The sequence below is a fragment of the Prunus avium genome, chromosome 6, assembly GCF_965620075.1.
Source record: "Prunus avium chromosome 6, drPruAviu1.hap1.1, whole genome shotgun sequence".
NCBI lineage: Eukaryota > Viridiplantae > Streptophyta > Magnoliopsida > Rosales > Rosaceae > Prunus > Prunus avium.
In genome coordinates, this window is record NC_142289.1 from 17203813 (window position 1) to 17225378 (window position 21566).

The following is a 21566-nucleotide window of genomic DNA, read 5'->3' on the forward strand; positions in this document are numbered from 1 at the left end:
CCTAGTCCTCCTCTGTCACCCGCCACAAGAAACCAAAGATAAAGTGTCCATATATGAAGTTGTGGATGTTAAAAAAAGAGGGATTGAATCTTCAACTGCTTATGGAATATTTATTAGTCCTGATATTTAAATATGGTGGAGAAATGGATGACACACTTAAGAAAATAATCAAAAGCAATATGCTCCAACTGCTTCCTACCACCATGTTAAGTGCAACTTAAGTTAACTACCAATTACATTGACAAGCATAATCATTCTCTTAATGCTTTTCTTATTATAGTTATCTGAATATGCATGTGTGTTGTGCTATTATAATCCAAATAATCTTGGAGGCCCGAATTGTACCTTAATACCTCTTTCATCTCAATTCATGCCTCATCTCAAGCCTATCAAGCAACCGTCACTAGAACATAAACCAAACCAAAACAAAATAAAAAAACCGAAAAAGAATGGCGACAGAAACCAAAATAGAGCAAACCCAATCTCATAAATTTAATATCATTTAATGCCGCCATCTTAATTATACGGCCACGCATCAGACATGCTCATGGAGTACTTGTACAAAGTTGTCACGTGTCAATCTATTATATTTCATATTGTTTTCCTACATTTTCATTTTCACCAAAATGGTGGTACTTTAAAAAAAAAAAGTGAAAATAATGTAGAGACATACTGCAAGGATTTAATTCCTCGTTAAAATGCTTATATTGGGAGGATTATATTGTTTGTCGTTATAAGTTCGGAGTAAATTGTCAAAAATTCCTACTACACTTTCCGCGAGGAAATAACTATGTTCTCGTTAATAAATCATGAAATAATGTTGGAGACATACAACAAGGAAATTAATTCCTCGTTAAAAGGCTTCTATTGCGATGATTATAACATATTATTGTCAGAGAGGAAAATACTGCGAGGAAATTAATTCCTTGTTAAAAGAGTTATATTCCGGGGATTATATATTGTTTGTAAGAGTTATATTCCGGGGATTATATATTGTTTGTAGCTATAGGTGTGGAGGGAATTGTAAAAAATTCCCGCTACACTTTTCGCGAGAAAAACATTATTTCCTCGTTAATAAAAAAGTAAAGATATGCGGGAGACATACTGAGAGGAAATTAATGCCTCGTTAAAAGACTTCTATTGTGAGGATTATATATTGTTTGTCGCTGTAGGTTAGGAGGGATTTGTAAAAAATTCCTGCTACGCTTTCAGAGAGGAACATATAATTTCCTCACTAATAAAAAACGTGAAAAGTATGTGGAACACATATTGCGAGGCAATTAGTTCCTCGTTAAAAGACATCTATTGTGAGGATTATATATTGTTTGTCGTTATAGGTTTGGAGGGGTTTGTAAAAAATTCCCTTTACTTTTTCAACAAGGAAAACATTATTCCTCGCCAATAAAAAGCGTGAAAATATGTGGGAGACATACAGCGAGGACATTCCTTCCTCGTTAAAAGACTTCTATTGTGAGGATTATATATTGTTGGTCGCTATAGGTTTGGAAGGAATTGTCAAAAATTCCCGCTACACTTTGCGCGAGGAAAAAACTATTGCGTCGCTGTGAAAAACTACAGCAACGTAATAGTTTGTCGCTGAATCCAACATGTTGTCGTTGTAGCTTGGTCCAATTTGGAAATGAAATTAGGTCACATTCTGCGAGAAAATAACATTGTCCTCGCTGAAAGGCTGCTACTAGGAGAAAAGGTAGTTCCTCGTTTAAAGAATCGTCGCTAAAGCAACATTTTGTTAGTTGCGGGAGTTGCATGGAGTTCATCCTCCTAATTTGTTAGTCACCAATCATGCTTACCATCTTTTTAAGTAAATTATAGTCTTTGGAGGTAAAGAATTTCTAAGTGGGCGTTTCCTTTTAGAGCCATTGAGTTTTTATTTCCTAAAATATGCCTAAGGTTTTAAAAAAGAGAGAGAGAGAGAGAGAGAGAGAGAGAGAGAGAGAGAGAGAGAGAGAGAGAGAGAGAGAAGGAATGATCTGGTACTGTAGCATAGTACTGTAGCGGTGCTGCGACGTACAATAACGACTTTGAAAATTACCATTACGTCCTTTGCGTTTTTAGACCAAAACTCCTTCTTTAAAACTCGGACTTAAGCGTGCCGCCTGTCTACAAACTCGTGTCGTCGAGCTCTACTAAATGACACAATTCAAAATCCCAAAACTAATCCCGAGTAAAGAGTGACTAAAATGCCCCTATGCCTGAGGGCAAAATTATAATTTCAAAATAAGGACAGTGAGGGAGAGACAAAGACAGTGAGGGAGACCCATATATTTATAATCAGTAGATGTCATGATCCATATAATGGAAAAATGGATGACCCACTTACAAAAATAATCAAAAGCAAAAGGCTCCCACTGCGTCCTACCACTTTTAGAGAATACACTCTTGTTTCTTTCATCCAATGATTCTCATGAATTCAAATATTGAAATCATGATTTAGATCTCCATAATCGAAAGCTATGTCATGAGGAGTATGTAGCAATTTTTGGTGTTTTTTTTTTTTAAATTTCATTTCTTATGAATTGTTTAAGATTAAAACATAATAAATACAAAGGAAAGGACATGTGTCGTCATCCTATACGGCCACATGTCATAAATGGTGAAAATAATATGGGAGACATACTGCAAGGAAATTAATTCCTCGTTGAAAGACTTCTATTGCAGGGATTATATTGTTTGTCGCTATAGGTTTGGAGGGAATTGTAAAATATTCCTGCTACGCTTTTAGGGAGGCAAATATAATTTCCTCGCTAATAAAAAATGTGAAAAATATGTGGAACACATATTGCGAGGCAATTAGTTCCTCGTTAAAAGGATTCTATTGCGAGGATTATATAATATTTGTCGCTATAGGTTTGGAGGGAATTGTGAAAAATTCCCGCTACACTTTCTGTGAGGACAAAACTATTTCCTCGTAAATAAATAGTGAAAATAATGTGGGAGACGTACTACGAGGAAATTAATTCCTCGTTATAAGGCTTCTATTGCGAGGAGTATATGAAAAATTCCAGCTACACTTTTCGCGAGGAAAAACATATTTGGTCGCTATGAAAATCTACAGCGACCACATTGTTCGTCGCTGCACCCAACATGTCGTCGCTATAGCTTGGTCCAATTTGGAAACGAAATTTAGGTCACATTTTGCTAGCATTTAACATTTTCCTCGCTGAAAAAATCGTCGCTAATTATGTGAAAAATTCCCGCTACACTTTCTGGGAGGACAAAACTATTTCATCGTAAATAAATAGTGAAAATAATGTGGGAGACATACTACGAGGAAATTAATTCCTCGTTACAAGGCTTCTATTGCGATGATTATATAATGTTGGTCGCTATAGGTGTGGAGGGAATTGTAAAAAATTCCCGCTACACTTTTTGCGAGGAAAAACATATTTCGTCGTAAATAAATAGTGAAAATAATGTGGGAGACGTACTACGAGGAAATTAATTCCTCGTTGCAAGGCTTCTATTGCGAGGATTATATAATGTTTGTCGCTATAGGTTTGGAGGGAATTGTGAAAATTTCCCACTACACTTTCTGAGAGGAAAAACATATTTCGTCGTAAATAAATAGTGAAAATTATGTGGGAGACATACTACGAGGAAATTAATTCCTCGTTAAAAGGCTTCTATTGCGAGGATTATATAATGTTTGTCGCTATAGGTTTGGAGGGATTTCTGAAAAATTCCCACTACACTTTCCGCGAGGAAAAACATATTTCGTCGCTATGAAAATCTACAGCGACCACATTGTTCGTCGCTGCACCCAACATGTCATCGCTATAGCTTGGTCCAATTTGGAAACGAAATTCAGGTCACATTTGGCGAGCATTTAACATTTTCCTCGCTGAAAGGCTGCTTCTATGAGAAAATATAATTCCTCGCTGAAAAAATGGTCACTAAAGCAACATTTTGTTGTAGTGTGTTGCCCAAGTTTTGGGCTCGATTCGAAATGAATAGGTGTGAGAAATTGGACAATTCAAGTTCAACGGCAGTTCGTTCCAAATTGGAGTGGTTGGTGTATTCCATACTTCTAGCGATTGGATTTCACTCAAAACTCACCAAATGACTCTTCCCACCATATTATGATGTTGCCCAAGTTTGGGGCTCGATCCGAAATCAATAGGTGTGAGAAATTGGACAATTCAAGTTCAACGGCAGTTCGTTCCTAATTGGAGTGGTTGGTGTATTCCATACTTCTAGCGATTGGATTTCAGTCAAAACTCACCAAATGACTCCTCCCACCATATTATGATGTTGCCCAAGTTTTGGTCTCGATCCGAAATCAATAGGTGTTCCAAATTGGACAATTCAAGTTCAACGGCAGCTCGTTCCTAATTGGAGTGGTTGGTGTATTCCATTCTTCTAACGATTGGATTTCACTCAAAACTCACCAAATGACTCCTCCCACCATATTATGATGTTGCCCAAGTTTTGGGCTCGATCCGAAATCAATAGGTGTGAGAAATTGGACAATTCGAGTGCAAAGGCAGTTCGTTCCTAATTGGAGTGGTTGGTGTATTCCATACATCTAGCGATTGGATTTCACTCAAAACTGACCAAATGACTCTTCCCACCATTTTATGATGTTGCCCCAGTTTGGGGCTCGATCCGAAATAAATAGGTGTGAGAAATTGGACAATTCAAGTTCAACGGCAGTTCGTTCCTAATTGGAGTGGTTGGTGTATTCCATACTTCTAGCGATTGGGTTTCACTGAAAACTCACCAAATGACTCCTCCCACCATATTATGATCTTGCCCAAGTTTTGGGCTCGATCCGAAATCCATAGGTATTCCAAATTGGACAATTCAAGTTCAACGGCAGTTCGTTCCTAACTGGAGTGGTTGGTGTATTCCATACTTCTAGCGATTGGATTTCACTCAAAACTCACCAAATGACTCCTCCCACCATATTATGATGTTGCCCAAGTTTGGGGCTCGATCCGAAATCAATAGGTGTTCCAAATTGGACAATTCAAGTTCAACGGCAGTTCGTTCCTAATTTGAGTGGTTTGTGTATTCCATAGTTCTAGCGATTGGATTTCACTCAAAAACTCACGAAATGACTCCTCCCACCATATTATGACCTTGCCCAAGTTTTGGGCTCGATCCGAAATCAATTGGTGTTCCAAATTGGACAATTCAAGTTCAACGGCAGTTCGTTCCTAACTGGACTGGTCGGTGTATTCCATACTTCTAGCGATTGGATTTCACTCAAAACTCACCAAATGATTCCACCCACCATATTATGATGTTGCCCAAGTTTTGGGCTCGATCCGAAATCAATAGGTGTTCCAAATTGGACAATTCGAGTGCAACGGCAGTTCGTTCCGAATTGGAGTGGTTGGTGTATTCCATACTTCTAGCGATTGGATTTCACTCAAAACTCACCAAATGACTCTTCCCACCATATTATGATGTTGCCCAAGTTTGGGGCTCGATCCGAAATCAATAGGTGTGAGAAATTGGACAATTCAAGTTCAACGGCAGTTCGTTCCTAATTGGAGTGGTTGGTGTATTCCATACTTCTAGAGATTGGATTTCACTCAAAACTAACCAAATGACTCCTCCCACCATATGATGATGTTGCCCAAGTTTTGGGCTCGATCCGAAATCAATAGGTGTTCCAAATTGGACAATTTAAGTTCAATGGTAGTTCGTTCCTAATTGGAGTGGTTGGTGTATTCCATACTTCTAGCGATTGGATTTCACTCAAAACTCACCAAATGACTCCTCCCACCATATTATGATGTTGCCCAAGTTTTGGGCTCGATCCGAAATCAATAGGTGTTCCAAATTGGACAATTCAAGTTCAACGGCAGCTCGTTCCTAATTGGAGTGGTTGGTGTATTCCATACTTCTAGAGATTGGATTTCACTCAAAACTCACCAAATGACTCCTCCCACCATATTATGATGTTGCCCAAGTTTTGGGCTCGATTCGAAATCAATAGGTGTTCCAAATTGGACAATTCAAGTTCAACGGCAGTTTGTTCCTAATTGGAGTGGTGGGTGTATTCCATACTTCTAGCGATTGGATTTCACTCAAAACTCACCAAATGACTCCTCCCACCATATTATGATGTTGCCCAAGTTTGGGGCTCGATCCGAAATCAATAGGTGTGAGAAATTGGACAATTCAAGTTCAATGGCAGTTCGTTCCTAATTGGAGTGGTTGGTGTATTCCATACTTCTAGCGATTGGATTTCAGTCAAAACTCACCAAATGACTCCTCCCACCACATTATGATGTTGCCCAAGTTTTGGTCTCGATCCGAAATCAATAGGTGTTCCAAATTGGACAATTCAAGTTCAACGGCAGCTCGTTCCTAATTGGAGTGGTTGGTGTATTCCATACTTCTAGAGATTGGATTTCACTCAAAACTCACCAAATGACTCCTCCCACCATATTCCGATGTTGCCCAAGTTTTGGGCTCGATCCGAAATCAATAGGTGTTCCAAATTGGACAATTCGAGTGCAACGGCAGTACGTTCCTAATTGGAGTGGTTGGTGTATTCCATACTTCTAGCGATTGGATTTCACTCAAAACTCACCAAATGACTCTCCCCACCATATTATGATGTTGCCCAAGTTTGGGGCTCGATCCGAAATCAATAGTTGTGAGAAATTGGACAATTCAAATTCAACGGCAGTTCGTTCCTAATTGGAGTGGTTGGTGTATTCCATACTTCTAGCGATTGGATTTCACTCAAAACTCACGAAATGACTCCTCCCACTATATTATGATGTTGCCCAAGTTTGGGGCTCCATCCGAGATCAATAGGTGTGAGAAATCGGACAATTCAACTTCAACGGCAGTTCGTTCCTAATTGGAGTGGTTGGTGTATTCCATACTTCTAGCGATTGGATTTCACTCAAAACTCACCAAATGACTCCTCCCACCATGTTATGATGTTGCCCAAGTTTTGGGCTCGATCCGAAATCAATAGGTGTTCCAAATTGGACAATTCAAGTTCATCGGCAGTTCGTTCCTAATTGGAGTGGTTGGTGTATTCCATACTTCTAGCGATTGGATTTCACTAAAAACTCACCACATGACTCCTCCCACCATATTATGATGTTGCCCAAGCTTAGGGCTCGATCCGAAATCAATAGGTGTGAGAAATTGGACAATTCAAGTTCAATGGCAGTTCGTTCCTAATTGGAGTGGTTGGTGTATTCCATACTTCTAGCGATTGGATTTCACTCAAAACTCACCAAATGAGTCCTCCCATCATATTATGATTTTGCCCAAGTTTTGGGCTCGATCCGAAATCAATAGGTGTTCCAAATTGGACAATTCAAGTTCAACGGCAGTTCGTTCCTAATTGGAGTGGTTGGTGTATTCCATACTTCTAGCGATTGGATTTCACTCAAAACTCACCAAATGACTTCTCCCACCATATTATGATCTTGCCCAATTTTGGGCTCGATCCGAAATCCATAGGTATTCCAAATTGGACAATTCAAGTTCAACGGCAGTTCGTTCCTAATTGGAGTGGTTGGTGTATTCCATACTTCTAGCGATTGGATTTCACTCAAAACTCACCAAATGACTCCTCCCACCATATTATGATGTTGCCCAAGTTTTGGGCTCGATCCGAAATCAATACGTGTTCCAAATTGGACAATTCGAGTGCAACGGCAGTTCGTTCCTTAATGGAGTGGTTGGTGTATTCCATACTTCTAGCGATTGGATTTCACTCAAAACTCACCAAATGACTCTTCCCACCGTATTATGATGTTGCCCAAGTTTGGGGCTCGATCCGAAATCAATAGGTGTGAGAAATTGGACAATTGAAGTTCAACGGCAGTTCGTTCCAAATTGGAGTGGTTGGTGTATTCCATACTTCTAGGGATTGGATTTCACTCAAAACTAACCAAATGACTCCTCCCACCATATGATGATGGTACCCAAGTTTTGGGCTCGATCCGAAATCCATAGGTGTTCCAAATTGGACAATTCAAGTTCTACGGCAGTTCGTTCCTAATTGGAGTGGTTGGTGTATTCCATACTTCTAGCAATTGGATTTCACTCAAAACTCACCAAATGACTCCTCCCACCATATTATGATGTTGCCCAAGTTTTGGGCTCGATTCGAAATCAATAGGTGTTCCAAATTGGACAATTCAAGTTCAACGGCAGTTCCTTCCTAATTGGAGTGGTTGGTGTATTCCATACTTCTAGCGATTGGATTTCACTCAAAACTCACCAAATGACTCCTCCCACCATATAATGATGTTGCCCAAGTTTTGGGCTCGATTCGAAATGAATAGGTGTGAGAAATTGGACAATTCAAGTTCAACGGCAGTTCGTTCCAAATTGGAGTGGTTGGTGTATTCCATACTTCTAGCGATTGGATTTCACTCAAAACTCACCAAATGACTCTTCCCACCATATTATGATGTTGCCCAAGTTTGGGGCTCGATCCGAAATCAATAGGTGTGAGAAATTGGACAATTCAAGTTCAACGGCAATTCGTTCCTAATTGGAGTGGTTGTTGTATTCCGTACTTCTAGCGATTGGATTTCACTCAAAACTCACCAAATGACTCCTCCCACCATATTATGATGTTGCCCAAGTTTTGGGCTCGATCCGAAATCAATAGGTGTGAGAAATTGGACAATTCGAGTGCAAAGGCAGTTCGTTCCTAATTGGAGTGGTTGGTGTATTCCATACATCTAGCGATTGGATTTCACTCAAAACTGACCAAATGACTCTTCCCACCATTTTATGATGTTGCCCCAGTTTGGGGCTCGATCCGAAATCAATAGGTGTGAGAAATTGGACAATTCAAGTTCAACGGCAGTTCGTTCCTAATTGGAGTGGTTGGTGTGTTCCATACTTCTAGCGATTGGATTTCACTGAAAACTCACCAAATGACTCCTCCCACCATATTATGATCTTGCCCAAGTTTTGGGCTCGATCCGAAATCCATAGGTATTCCAAATTGGACAATTCAAGTTCAACGGCAGTTCGTTCCTAACTGGAGTGGTTGGTGTATTCCATACTTCTAGCGATTGGATTTCACTCAAAACTCACCAAATGACTCCTCCCACCATATTATGATGTTGCCCAAGTTTGGGGCTCGATCCGAAATCAATAGGTGTTCCAAATTGGACAATTCAAGTTCAACGGCAGTTCGTTCCTAATTTGAGTGGTTTGTGTATTCCATAGTTCTAGCGATTGGATTTCACTCAAAAACTCACGAAATGACTCCTCCCACCATATTATGATCTTGCCCAAGTTTTGGGCTCGATCCGAAATCAATTGGTGTTCCAAATTGGACAATTCAAGATCAACGGCAGTTCGTTCCTAACTGGAGTGGTCGGTGTATTCCATACTTCTAGCGATTGGATTTCACTCAAAACTCACCAAATGATTCCACCCACCATATTATGATGTTGCCCAAGTTTTGGGCTCGATCCGAAATCAATAGGTGTTCCAAATTGGACAATTCGAGTGCAACGGCAGTTCGTTCCGAATTGGAGTGGTTGGTGTATTCCATAATTCTAGCGATTGGATTTCACTCCAAACTCACCAAATGACTCTTCCCACCATATTATGATGTTGCCCAAGTTTGGGGCTCGATCCGAAATCAATAGGTGTGAGAAATTGGACAATTCAAGTTCAACGGCAGTTCGTTCCTAATTGGAGTGGTTGGTGTATTCCATACTTCTAGAGATTGGATTTCACTCAAAACTAACCAAATGACTCCTCCCACCATATGATGATGTTGCCCAAGTTTTGGGCTCGATCCGAAATCAATAGGTGTTCCAAATTGGACAATATAAGTTCAATGGTAGTTCGTTCCTAATTGGAGTGGTTGGTGTATTCCATACTTCTAGCGATTGGATTTCACTCAAAACTCACCAAATGACTCCTCCCACCATATTATGATGTTGCCCAAGTTTTGGGCTCGATCCGAAATCAATAGGTGTTCCAAATTGGACAATTCGAGTGCAACGGAAGTTCGTTCCTAATTGGAGTGGTTGGTGTATTCCATACTTCTAGCGATTGGATATCACTCAAAACTCACCAGATGACTCTTCCCACCATATTATGATGTTGCCCAAGTTTGGGGCTCGATCCGAAATCAATAGGTGTGAGAAATTGGACAATTCAAGTTCAACGGCAGTTCGTTCCTAATTGGAGTGGTTGGTGTATTCCATACTTCTAGCGATTGGATTTCACTCAAAACTCACGAAATGACTCCTCCCACCTTGTTATGATCTTGCCCAAGTTTTGGGCTCGATCCGAAATCGATAGGTGTTCCAAATTGGACAATTCAAGTTCAACGGCAGTTCGTTCCTAACTGGAGTGGTTGGTGTATTCCATACTTCTAGCGATTGGATTTCACTCAAAACTCACCAAATGACTCTTCCCACCATATTATGATGTTGCCCAAGTTTGGGGCTCGATCCGAAATCAATAGGTGTGAGAAATTGGACAATTCAAGTTCAACGGCAGTTCGTTCCTGATTGGAGTGGTTGGTGTATTCCACACTTCTAGCGATTGGATTTCACTCAAAACACACCAAATGACTCCTCCGACCATATTATGATGTTGCCCAAGTTTTGGGCTCGATTCGAAATCAATAGGTGTTCCAAATTGGACAATTCGAGTGCAACGGAAGTTCATTCCTAATTGGAGTGGTTGGTGTATTCCATACTTCTAGCGATTGGATATCACTCAAAACTCACCAGATGACTCTTCCCACCATATTATGATGTTGCCCAAGTTTGGGTCTCGATCCGAAATCAATAGGTGTGAGAAATTGCACAATTCAAGTTCAACGGCAGTTCGTTCCTAATTGGAGTGGTTGGTGTATTCCATGCTTCTAGCGATTGGATTTCACTCAAAACTCACGAAATGACTCCTCCCACCTTATTATGATCTTGCCCAAGTTTTGGGCTCGATCCGAATTCAATAGGTGTGAGAAATTGGACAATTCAAGTTCAACGGCAGTTCGTTCCTAATTGGAGTGGTTGGTGTATTCCACACTTCTAGCGATTGGATTTCACTCAAAACTAACCAAATGACTCCTCCCACCATATGATGATGTTGCCCAAGTTTTGGGCTCGATCCGAAATCAATAGGTGTGAGAAATTGGACAATTCAAGTTCAACGGCAATTCGTTCCTAATTGGAGTGGTTGGTGTATTCCGTACTTCTAGCAATTGGATTTCACTCGAAACTAACCAAATGACTCCTCCCATCATCTTATGATGTTGCCCAAGTTTTGGGCTCGATCCGAAATCAATAGGTGTGAGAAATTGGACAATTCAAGTTCAACGGCAATTCGTTCCTAATTGGAGTGGTTGTTGTATTCCGTACTTCTAGCGATTGGATTTCACTCAAAACTCACCAAATGACTCCTCCCACCATATTATGATATTGCCCAAGTTTTGGGCTCGATCCGAAATCAATAGGTGTTCAAAATTGGACGATTCAAGTTCAACCGCAGTTCGTTCCTAATTGGGGTGGTTGGTGTATTCCATACTTCTAGCGATTGGATTTCACTACAAACTCACCAAATGACTCCTCCCGCCATATTATGATGTTGCCCAAGTTTTGGGATCGTTCCGAAATCAATAGGTGTTCCAAATTGGACAATTCAAGTTCAACGGCAGTTCGTTCCTAATTGGAGGGGTTGGTGTATTCCATACTTCTAGCGATTGGATTTCACTCAAAACTCACCAAATGACTCCTCCCACCATATTATGATGTCGTCCAAGTTTTGGGCTCGATCCAAAATCAATAGGTGTTCCAAATTGGACGATTCAAGTTCAGCGGCAGTTCGTTCCTAATTCGGGTGGTTGGTGTATTCCACACTTCTAGCGATTGGATTTCACTCAAAACTCACCAAATGACTCCTCCCACCATATTATGATGTTGCCCAAGTTTTGGGCTCGATCCGAAATCAATAGGTGTGAGAAATTGGACAATTCAAGTTCAACGACAGTTCGTTCCTAATTGGAGTGGTTGGTGTATTCCACACTTCTAGCGATTGGATTTCACTAAAAAATCACCAAATGACTCCTCCCACCATATTATGATGTTGCCCAAGTTCTGGGCTCGATCCGAAATCAATAGGTGTTCCAAATTGGAAAATTCAAGTTCAACGGCAGTTCGTTCCTAATTGGAGTGGTTGGTGTATTCCGAACTTCTAGCGATTGGATTTCTCTTAAAACTCACCAACTGACTCCACCCACCATATTATGATGTTGCCCAAGTTTTGGGCTCGATCCGAAATCAATAGGTGTTCCAAATTGGACAATTCGAGTTCAACGGCAGTTTGTTCCTAATTGGAGTTGTTGGTGTATTCCATACTTCTAGCGATTGGATTTCACTCAAAACTCACCAAATGACTCCACCCACCATATTATGATGTTATCCAAGTTTTGGGCTCGATCCGAAATCAATAGGCGTGAGAAATTGGACAATTCAAGTTCAACGGCAGTTCGTTCCTAATTGGAGTGGTTGGTGTATTCCTTACTTCTAGCGATTGGATTTCACTCAAAACTCACCAAATGATTCCTCCCACGATATTATGATGTTCCCCAAGTTTGGGGCTCGATCCGAAATCAATCGGTTGGAGAAATTTGACAATTCAAGTTCAATGGCAGTTCGTTCCTAATTGGAGTGGTTGGTGTATTCCATACTTCTAGCGATTGGATTTCACTTAAAACTCACCAAATGACTCCTCCCAACATATTATGATGTTGCCCAAGTTCTAGGCTCGATACGAAATCAATATGTGTTCCAAATTGGACAATTCAAGTTCAACGGCAGTTCGTTCCTAATTGGAGTGGTTGGTGTATTCCATACTTCTTGCGATTGGATTTCACTCAAAACTCACCAAATGACTCCTCCCACCATATTATGATTTTCCCCAAGTTTTGGGCTCGATCCGAAATCAATAGGTGTGCGAAATTGGACAATTCAAGTTCAACGGCAGTTCGTTCCTAATTGGAGTGGTTGGTGTATTCCATACTTCTAGCGATTGGATTTCACTCAAAACTCACCAAATGACTCCTCCCAACATATTATGATGTTGCCCAAGTTTTGGGCTCGATCCGAAATCAATAGGTGGGAGAAATTGGACAATTCAAGTTCAACGGCAGTTCGTTCCTAATTGGAGTGGTTGGTGTATTCCACACTTATAGCGATTGCATTTCACTCAAAACTCACCAAATGACTCCTCCCACCATATTATGATGTTGCCCAAGTTTTGGGCTCGATCCGAAATCAATAGGTGTGAGAAATTGGACAATTCAAGTTCAACGGCAGTTCGTTCCTAATTGGAGTGGTTGGTGTATTCCGTACTTCTAGCGATTGCATTTCACTCAAAACTCACCAAATGACTCCTCCCACCATATTATGATGTTGCCCAAGTTTTGGGCTCGATCCGAAATCAATAGGTGTTCCAAATTGGACAATTCAAGTTCAACGGCAGTTCGTTCCTAATTGGAGTGGTTGGTGTATTCCACACTTCTAGCGATTGGATTTCACTCAAAACTCACCAAATGACTCCTCCCAACATATTATGATGTTGCCCAAGTTTTGGGCTCGATCCGAAATCAATAGGTGGGAGAAATTGGACAATTCAAGTTCAACGGCAGTTCGTTCCTAATTGGAGTGGTTGGTGTATTCCACACTTCTAGCGATTGCATTTCACTCAAAACTCACCAAATGACTCCTCCCACCATATTATGATGTTGCCCAAGTTTTGGGCTCGATCCGAAATCAATAGGTGTGAGAAATTGGACAATTCAAGTTCAACGGCAGTTCGTTCCTAATTGGAGTGGTTGGTGTATTCCGTACTTCTAGAGATTGCATTTCACTCAAAACTCACCAAATGACTCCTCCCACCATATTATGATGTTGCCCAAGTTTTGGGCTCGATCCGAAATCAATAGGTGTTCCAAATTGGACGATTCAAGTTCAACGGCAGTTCGTTCCTAATTGGAGTGGTTGGTGTATTCCACACTTCTAGCGATTGGATTTCACTCAAAACTCACCAACTGACTCCTCCCACCATATTATGATGTTGCCCAAGTTTTGGGCTCGATCCGAAATCAATAGGTGTGAGAAATTGGACAATTCAAGTTCAACGGCAGTTCGTTCCTAATTGGAGTGGTTGGTGTATTCCATACTTCTAGCGATTGGATTTCACTAAAAACTCACCAAATGACTCCTCCCACCATATTATGATGTTGCCCAAGTTCTGGGCTCGATCCGAAATCAATAGGTGTTCCAAATTGGACAATTCAAGTTCGACGGCAATTCGTTCCTAATTGGAGTGGTTGGTGTATTCCATACTTCTAGCGATTGGATTTCTCTTAAAACTCACCAAATGACTCCACCCACCATATTATGATGTTGCCCAAGTTTTGGGCTCGATCCGAAATCAACAGGTGTTCCAAATTGGACAATTCAAGTTCAACGGCAGTTCGTTCCTAATTGGAGTGGTTGGTGTATTCCATACTTCTAGCAATTGGATTTCACTCAAAACTCACCAAATGATTCCTCTAACCATATTATGATGTAGCCCATGTTTGGGTCTCGATCCGAAATCAATAGGCTTGAGAAATTGGACAATTCAAGTTCAATAGCAGTTCGTTCCTAATTGGAGTGGTTGGTGTATTCCATACTTCTAGCGATTGGATTTCACTCAAAACTCACCAAATGACTCCTCCCACCATATTATGATGTTGCCCATGTTTTGGGCTCGATCCGAAATCAATAGGTGTTCCAAATTGGACGATTCAAGTTCAACGGCAGTTCGTTCCTAATTGGAGTGGTTGTTGTATTCCACACTTCTAGCGATTGGATTTCACTCAAAACTCACCAAATGACTCCTCCCACCATATTATGATGTTGCCCAAGTTTTGGGCTCGATCCGAAATCAATAGGTGTGAGAAATTGGACAATTCAAGTTCAACGGTAGTTCGTTCCTAATTGGAGTGGTTGGTGTATTCCATACTTCTAGCGATTGGATTTCACTAAAAACTCACCAAATGACTCCTCCCACCATATTATGATGTTGCCCAAGTTCTGGGCTCGATCCGAAATCAATAGGTGTTCCAAATTGGACAATTCAAGTTCAACGGCAGTTCGTTCCTAATTGGAGTGGTTGGTGTATTCCATACTTCTTGCGATTGGATTTCTCTTAAAACTCACCAAATGACTCCACCCACCATATTATGCTGTTGCCCAAGTTTTGGGCTCGATCCGAAATCAATAGGTGTTCCAAATTGGACAATTCAAGTTCAACGGCAGTTCGTTCCTAATTGGAGTGGTTGGTGTATTCCATACTTCTAGCGATTGGATTTCACTCAAAACTCACCAAATGATTCCTCCCACCATATTATGACGTTGCGCATGTTTAGGTCTCGATCCGAAATCAATAGGTTTGAGAAATTGGACAATTCAAGTTCAACAGCAGTTCGTTCCTAATTGGAGTGGTTGGTGTATTCCATACTTCTAGCGATTGGATTTCACTCAAAACTCACCAAATGACTCCCCCCACCATATTATGATGTTGCCCAAGTTTTGGGCTTGATCCGAAATCAATAGGTGTTCCAAATTGGATAATTCAAGTTCAACGGCAGTTCATTCCTAGTTGGAGTGGTTGGATTATTCCATACTTTTAGCGATTGGATTTCACTCAAAACTCACAAAATGACTCCTCCCACCATATTCTGAAGTTGCCCAAGTTTGGGCCTCGATCCGAAATCAATAGGTGTGAGAAATTGGACAATTCAAGTTCAACGGCAGTTCGTTCCTAAATGGAGTGGTTGGTGTATTCCGTACTTCAAGCGATTGGATTTCACTCAAAACTCACCAAATGACTCCTCCCACCATATTATGATGTTGCCCAAGTTTTGGGCTCGGTCCGAAATCAATAGGTGTTCCAAATTGGACAATTCAAGTTCAATGGCAGTTCGTTCCTAATTGGAGTGCTTGGTGTATTCCACACTTCTAGCGATTGCATTTCACTCAAAACTCACCAAATGACTCCTCCCACCATATTATGATGTTGCCCAAGTTTGGGGCTCGGTCCGAAATCAAAAGGTGTGAGAAATTGGACAATTCAAGTTCAACGGCAGTTCGTTCCTAATTGCAGTGCTTGGTGTATTCCACACTTCTAGCGATTGAATTTCACTCAAAACTCACCAAATGACTCCTCCCACCATATTATGATGTTTCCCAAGTTTGGGGCTCGATCCGAAATCAATAGGTTTGGGAAATTGGACAATTCAAGTTCAACGGCAGTTCGTTCCTAATTGGAGTGGTTGGTGTATTCCATACTTCTAGCGATTGGATTTCACTCAAAACTCACCAAATGACTCCTCCCACCATACTATGATGTGGCCCAAGTTTTGGGCTCGATCCGAAATCAATAGGTGTTCCAAATTGGATAATTCAAGTTCAATGGCAGTTCGTTCCTAATTGGAGTGGTTGGTGTATTCCATACTTCTAGCGATTGGATTTCACTCAAAACTCACCAAATGACTCCTCCCACCATATTATGATGTTGCCCAAGTTTTGGGCTCGATCCGAAATCAATAGGTGTGAGAAATTGGACAATTCAAGTTCAACGGCAGTTCGTTCCAAATTGGAGTGGTTGGTGTATTCCATACTTCTAGAGATTGGATTTCACTCCAAACTCACCAAATGACTCCTCCCACCATATTATGATGTTGCCCAACTTTTGGGCTCGATCTGAAATCAATAGGTGTTCCAAATTGGACAATTCAAGTTCAACGGCAGTTCGTTCCTAATTGGAGTGGTTGGTGTATTCCATACTTCTAGCGATTGGATTTCACTGAAAACTTACCAAATGACTCCTCCCACCATATTATGATGTTGCCCAAGTTTTGGGCTTGATCCGAAATCAATAGGTGTTCCAAATTGGACAATTCAAGTTCAACGGCAGTTCGTTCCTAATTGGAGTGGTTGGTGTATTCCATACTTCTAGCGAATGGATTTCACTCAAAACTCACCAAATGACTCCTCCCACCATATTATGATGTTGCCCAAGTTTTGGGCTCGATCCGAAATCAATAGGTGTGAGAAATTGGTCAATTCAATTTCAACGACAGTTCGTTCCTAATCGGAGTAGTTGTTGTATTCCATACTTCTAGCGATTGGATTTCACTCAAAACTCACCAAATGACTCCTCCCACCATATTATGATGTTGCCCAAGTTTGCGGCTCGATCCGAAATCAATAGGTGTGAGAAATTAGACAATTCAAGTTCAACGACAGTTCGTTCCTAATTGGAGTGGTTGGTGTATTCCATACTTCTAGCGATTGGATTTCACTCAAAACTCACCAAATGACTCCTCCCACCATATTATGATGTTGCCCAAGTTTGGGGTTCGATCCGAAATCAATAGGTGTGAGAAATTGGACAATTCAAGTTCAACGGCAATTCGTTCCTAATTGGAGTGGTTGGTGTATTCCATAATTCTAGCGATTGGATTTCACTCCAAACTAACCAAATGACTCCTCCCACCATATTATGATGTTGCCCAAGTTTTGGGCTCGATCCGAAATCAATAGGTGTGAGAAATTGGACAATTCAAGTTCAACGGCAGTTCGTTCCTAATTGGAGTGGTTGGTGTATTCCACACTTCTAGCGATTGGATTTCACCCAAAACTCACCAAATGACTCCTCCCACCATATTATGATGTTGCCCAAGTTTTGGGCTCGATCCGAAATCAATAGGTGTGAGAAATTGGACAATTCAAGTTCAACGGCAGTTCGTTCCTAATTGGAGTGGTTGGTGTATTCCACACTTCTAGCGATTGGATTTCACCCAAAACTCACCAAATGACTCCTCCCACCATGTTATGATGTTGCCCAAGTTTGTGGCTCGATCCGAAATCAATAGGTGTGAGAAATTGGACAATTCAAGTTCAACGACAGTTCGTTCCTAATTGGAGTGGTTGGTGTATTCAACAGTTCTAGCAATTGGATTTCACTCAAAACTCACCAAATGACTCCTCCCACCATATTATGAAGTTGCCATAGTTTTGGGCTCAACCCGAAATCAGTAGGTGTGAGAAATTGGACAATTCAAGTTCAACGACAGTTCGTTCCTAATTGGAGTGGTTGGTGTATTCCACAGTTCTAGCAATTGGATTTCACTCAAAACTCACCAAATGACTCCTCCCACCATATTATGATGTTGCCCAAGTTTGTGGCTCGATCCGAAATCAATAGGTGTGAGAAATTGGCAATTCAAGTTCAACGGCAGTTCGTTCCAAATTGGAGTGGTTGGTGTATTCCATACTTCTAGCGATTGGATTTCACTCAAAACTAACCAAATGACTCCTCCCACCATATTATGATGTTGCCCAAGTTTTGGGCTCGATCCGAAATCAATAGGTGTGAGAAATTGGACAATTCAAGTTCAACGGCAGTTCGTTCCTAATTGGAGTGGTTGGTGTATTCCACACTTCTAGCGATTGGATTTCACCCAAAACTCACCAAATGACTCCTCCCACCATATTATGAAGTTGCCATAGTTTTGGGCTCAACCCGAAATCAATAGGTGTGAGAAATTGGACAATTCAAGTTCAACGGCAGTTCGTTCCTAATTGGAGTGGTTGGTGTATTCCATACTTCTAGCAATTGGATTTCACTCAAAACTCACCAAATGACTCCTCCCCCCATATTATGATGTTGCCCAAGTTTTGGGCTCGATCCGAAATCAATAGGTGTTCCAAATTGGACAATTCAAGTTCAACGGCAGTTCGTTGCTAATTGGAGTCGTTGGTGTATTCCATACTTCTAGCAATTGGATTTCACTCAAAATTCACCAAATGACTCCTCCCACCATATTATGATGTTGCCCAAGTTTTAGGCTCGATCCGAAATCAATAGGTGTGATAAATTGGACAATTCAAGTTCAAAGGCAGTTCCTTCCTAATTGGAGTGGTTGCTGTATTCCATACTTCTAGCGATTCGATTTCACTCAAAACTCACCAAATGACTCCTCCCACCATATTATGAAGTTGCCATAGTTTTGGGCTCAACCCGAAATCAATAGGTGTGAGAAATTGTACAATTCAAGTTCTACGGCAGTTCGTTCCTAATTGGAGTGGTTGGTGTATTCCATACTTCTAGCGATTGGATTTCACTCAAAATTCACCAAATGACTACTCCCACCGTATTATAATGTTGCCCAAGTTTTGGGCTCGATCCGAAATCAATAGGTGTGAGAAATTGGACAATTCAAGTTCAACGGCAGTTCGTTCCTAATTGGAGTGGTTGGTGTATTCCATACTTCTAGCGATTGGATTTCACTCAAAACTCACCTAAGGACTCTGTAAAACAGGCCCTAGGCTCTAAAAGCCTACAGAGGGGGGGGGTGAAGTAGGCTATATGGTAATAACCTACCTTTTTAAAAATTAAGCCCAGCTAAGAATTAATAAAGCGGAAACATAAACACATGCACAACCATGGTGTTTAATTACTTAGCATCTGCAGTAAGTAACTCAGTAAGTAACTGAAACTGACTGCATGAAACTGGATTGATACAGACGACACCACGTATTAATACAAACAGAAACCTTTGTGATTTCGGATCAATACAGTGCAACGTCATATTGATCCATGTTAGTGTACTGATGTGATTTGAACAGATGCAGCAAGTACAACTAATGACAACAAGAATATAAACATACACAAAGATTTGTTAACCCAGAAACCCAACAAGGGGGAAAACTGGAGGACCAAGCCAGTAAGAGAATCCACTATCAATGAGAAGTACAAGATACAAAGGAGTTGAGCTCCATCTACACCTAGTAGGCAGCTAACTATCTAACCTTCTAGCAAAGCACAATATTAGCTCATCTACACACAATAGGCAGCTAACTATCTAACCTTCCAGAAAAGCACAATCTTTACTTCTCAGCAGCAAGTTCTCTTCCAGTTTTTGCATGAGCATTCAGCTCCAATTGCAATAGACAAATCTTCATAGTTTGCAACAGCACCAAGCTCCAAGTTGCAGAAAGTATAATGATATGAAGTGAGTTGTGGTTTCAGATTTTCATCTCTCTTAATCACAAAGAATGATTAAGCTAGACAAATGAAACCAAGTGTTGTGATGATTAAACTAGAAGTAATAAACTTGAAGCATATAGTTTAAATCAACATAACAACAATGAAACAAAAGACACAGCCGAAATCAATGTGAATATACTTGGAGGAATTTTATGTGTATGCAATCATACTCATACTCTCAAGCAATTAACAATGGCCGAAACAATAAAACAGTTTTTGAATGCTCAAGAGCAGATATAGAATGATTTCAAAAACTAGAACCGGGTCTGCATCAAAGATGCAGATTTTCTGTTTTTACATGTCTTGCATGAATGGTTCTTCAAAGAACTGATAAAAATGAAGCAAGTTCAAATGAACTTCTCAACCTCTTCCGTAGGTTTAGCTTAGTATATATAGAAACTTGATTCGAATGAAGAGAGGATATTTTGAGCAAAGAGAATCATTCACCCAATCACATATAATATAAAGAATGTTGTTTGGTTGCTAAAATATCTGAAGGGGCAAGACAGCAGCAAACACATATCCTATGGAGTGATACTGGAAAACCAGTATGCACGTGTATCTCAATAAACAACCTAAAGTGTCATGTGCTTTGTGAGTTACAAAGTTTGACTAAAAATATTCAACATAGCCATAGATATATTTATCTTTAGGTGAACGGCTCAAGAAGAATAAAGGAGAAGATAATATCAAGCTTTGAGAAAAACACTCGTTGGAACATGGGACCATGGAATAAAAGAGAAGTTTAATATATGAAAATATCAAACCATATAAAAAGATATTAAACTCCAAAGTGGTTTTTGTAAGAAGAACAATAGTTTCAACAAGTTTAACTATTGTTTCTAAAAAGAATAATAGTTTCAACAAGTTTAAACTGATAAGAAGATATTTGAAGTCTTCATCGAATGAAATCAAGAGCTGAAGATATTTTAATAACATATTAATTGATACAGCTCAAAGTGGATTGAAACAGAATATCATGGATTGATACAGACTGGGATGGATTGATACATAATGAAATAGAAAACGAATTTGAAGGCTTGTATCAATCCTGTGTATTAATCCATGTGAATGTATGCAATGATTTTTGAATTGCAAAGATGACACTTTTGAATCTAGCATGTGCATTCAAACATACTTAAACCAATACATAAACCTCAGCAAAATACACTAATTTTGTCATAAGAGAAGAGCCAAAATATAATCCTTACAATCTCTCCCTTTGGCCTTTTCTTAAACAAAACCACAAGGACCAAAGAAACCACAAAGAGTATTTTGATATAATCTGTTTGGAGTTTATGTATTGATTAGAAGTATGGTTCTTGTATTAAAGATCAATACATCACATTCCCAATTTTAAACAAATCACACACGAAATAAACATTTAGAACGTGTGAATTAGTTTGAGTGTATGCATGATGATTCGTGAGTGAATGCATGATTAGACTTACCTTGAGCAGCACTGAAGA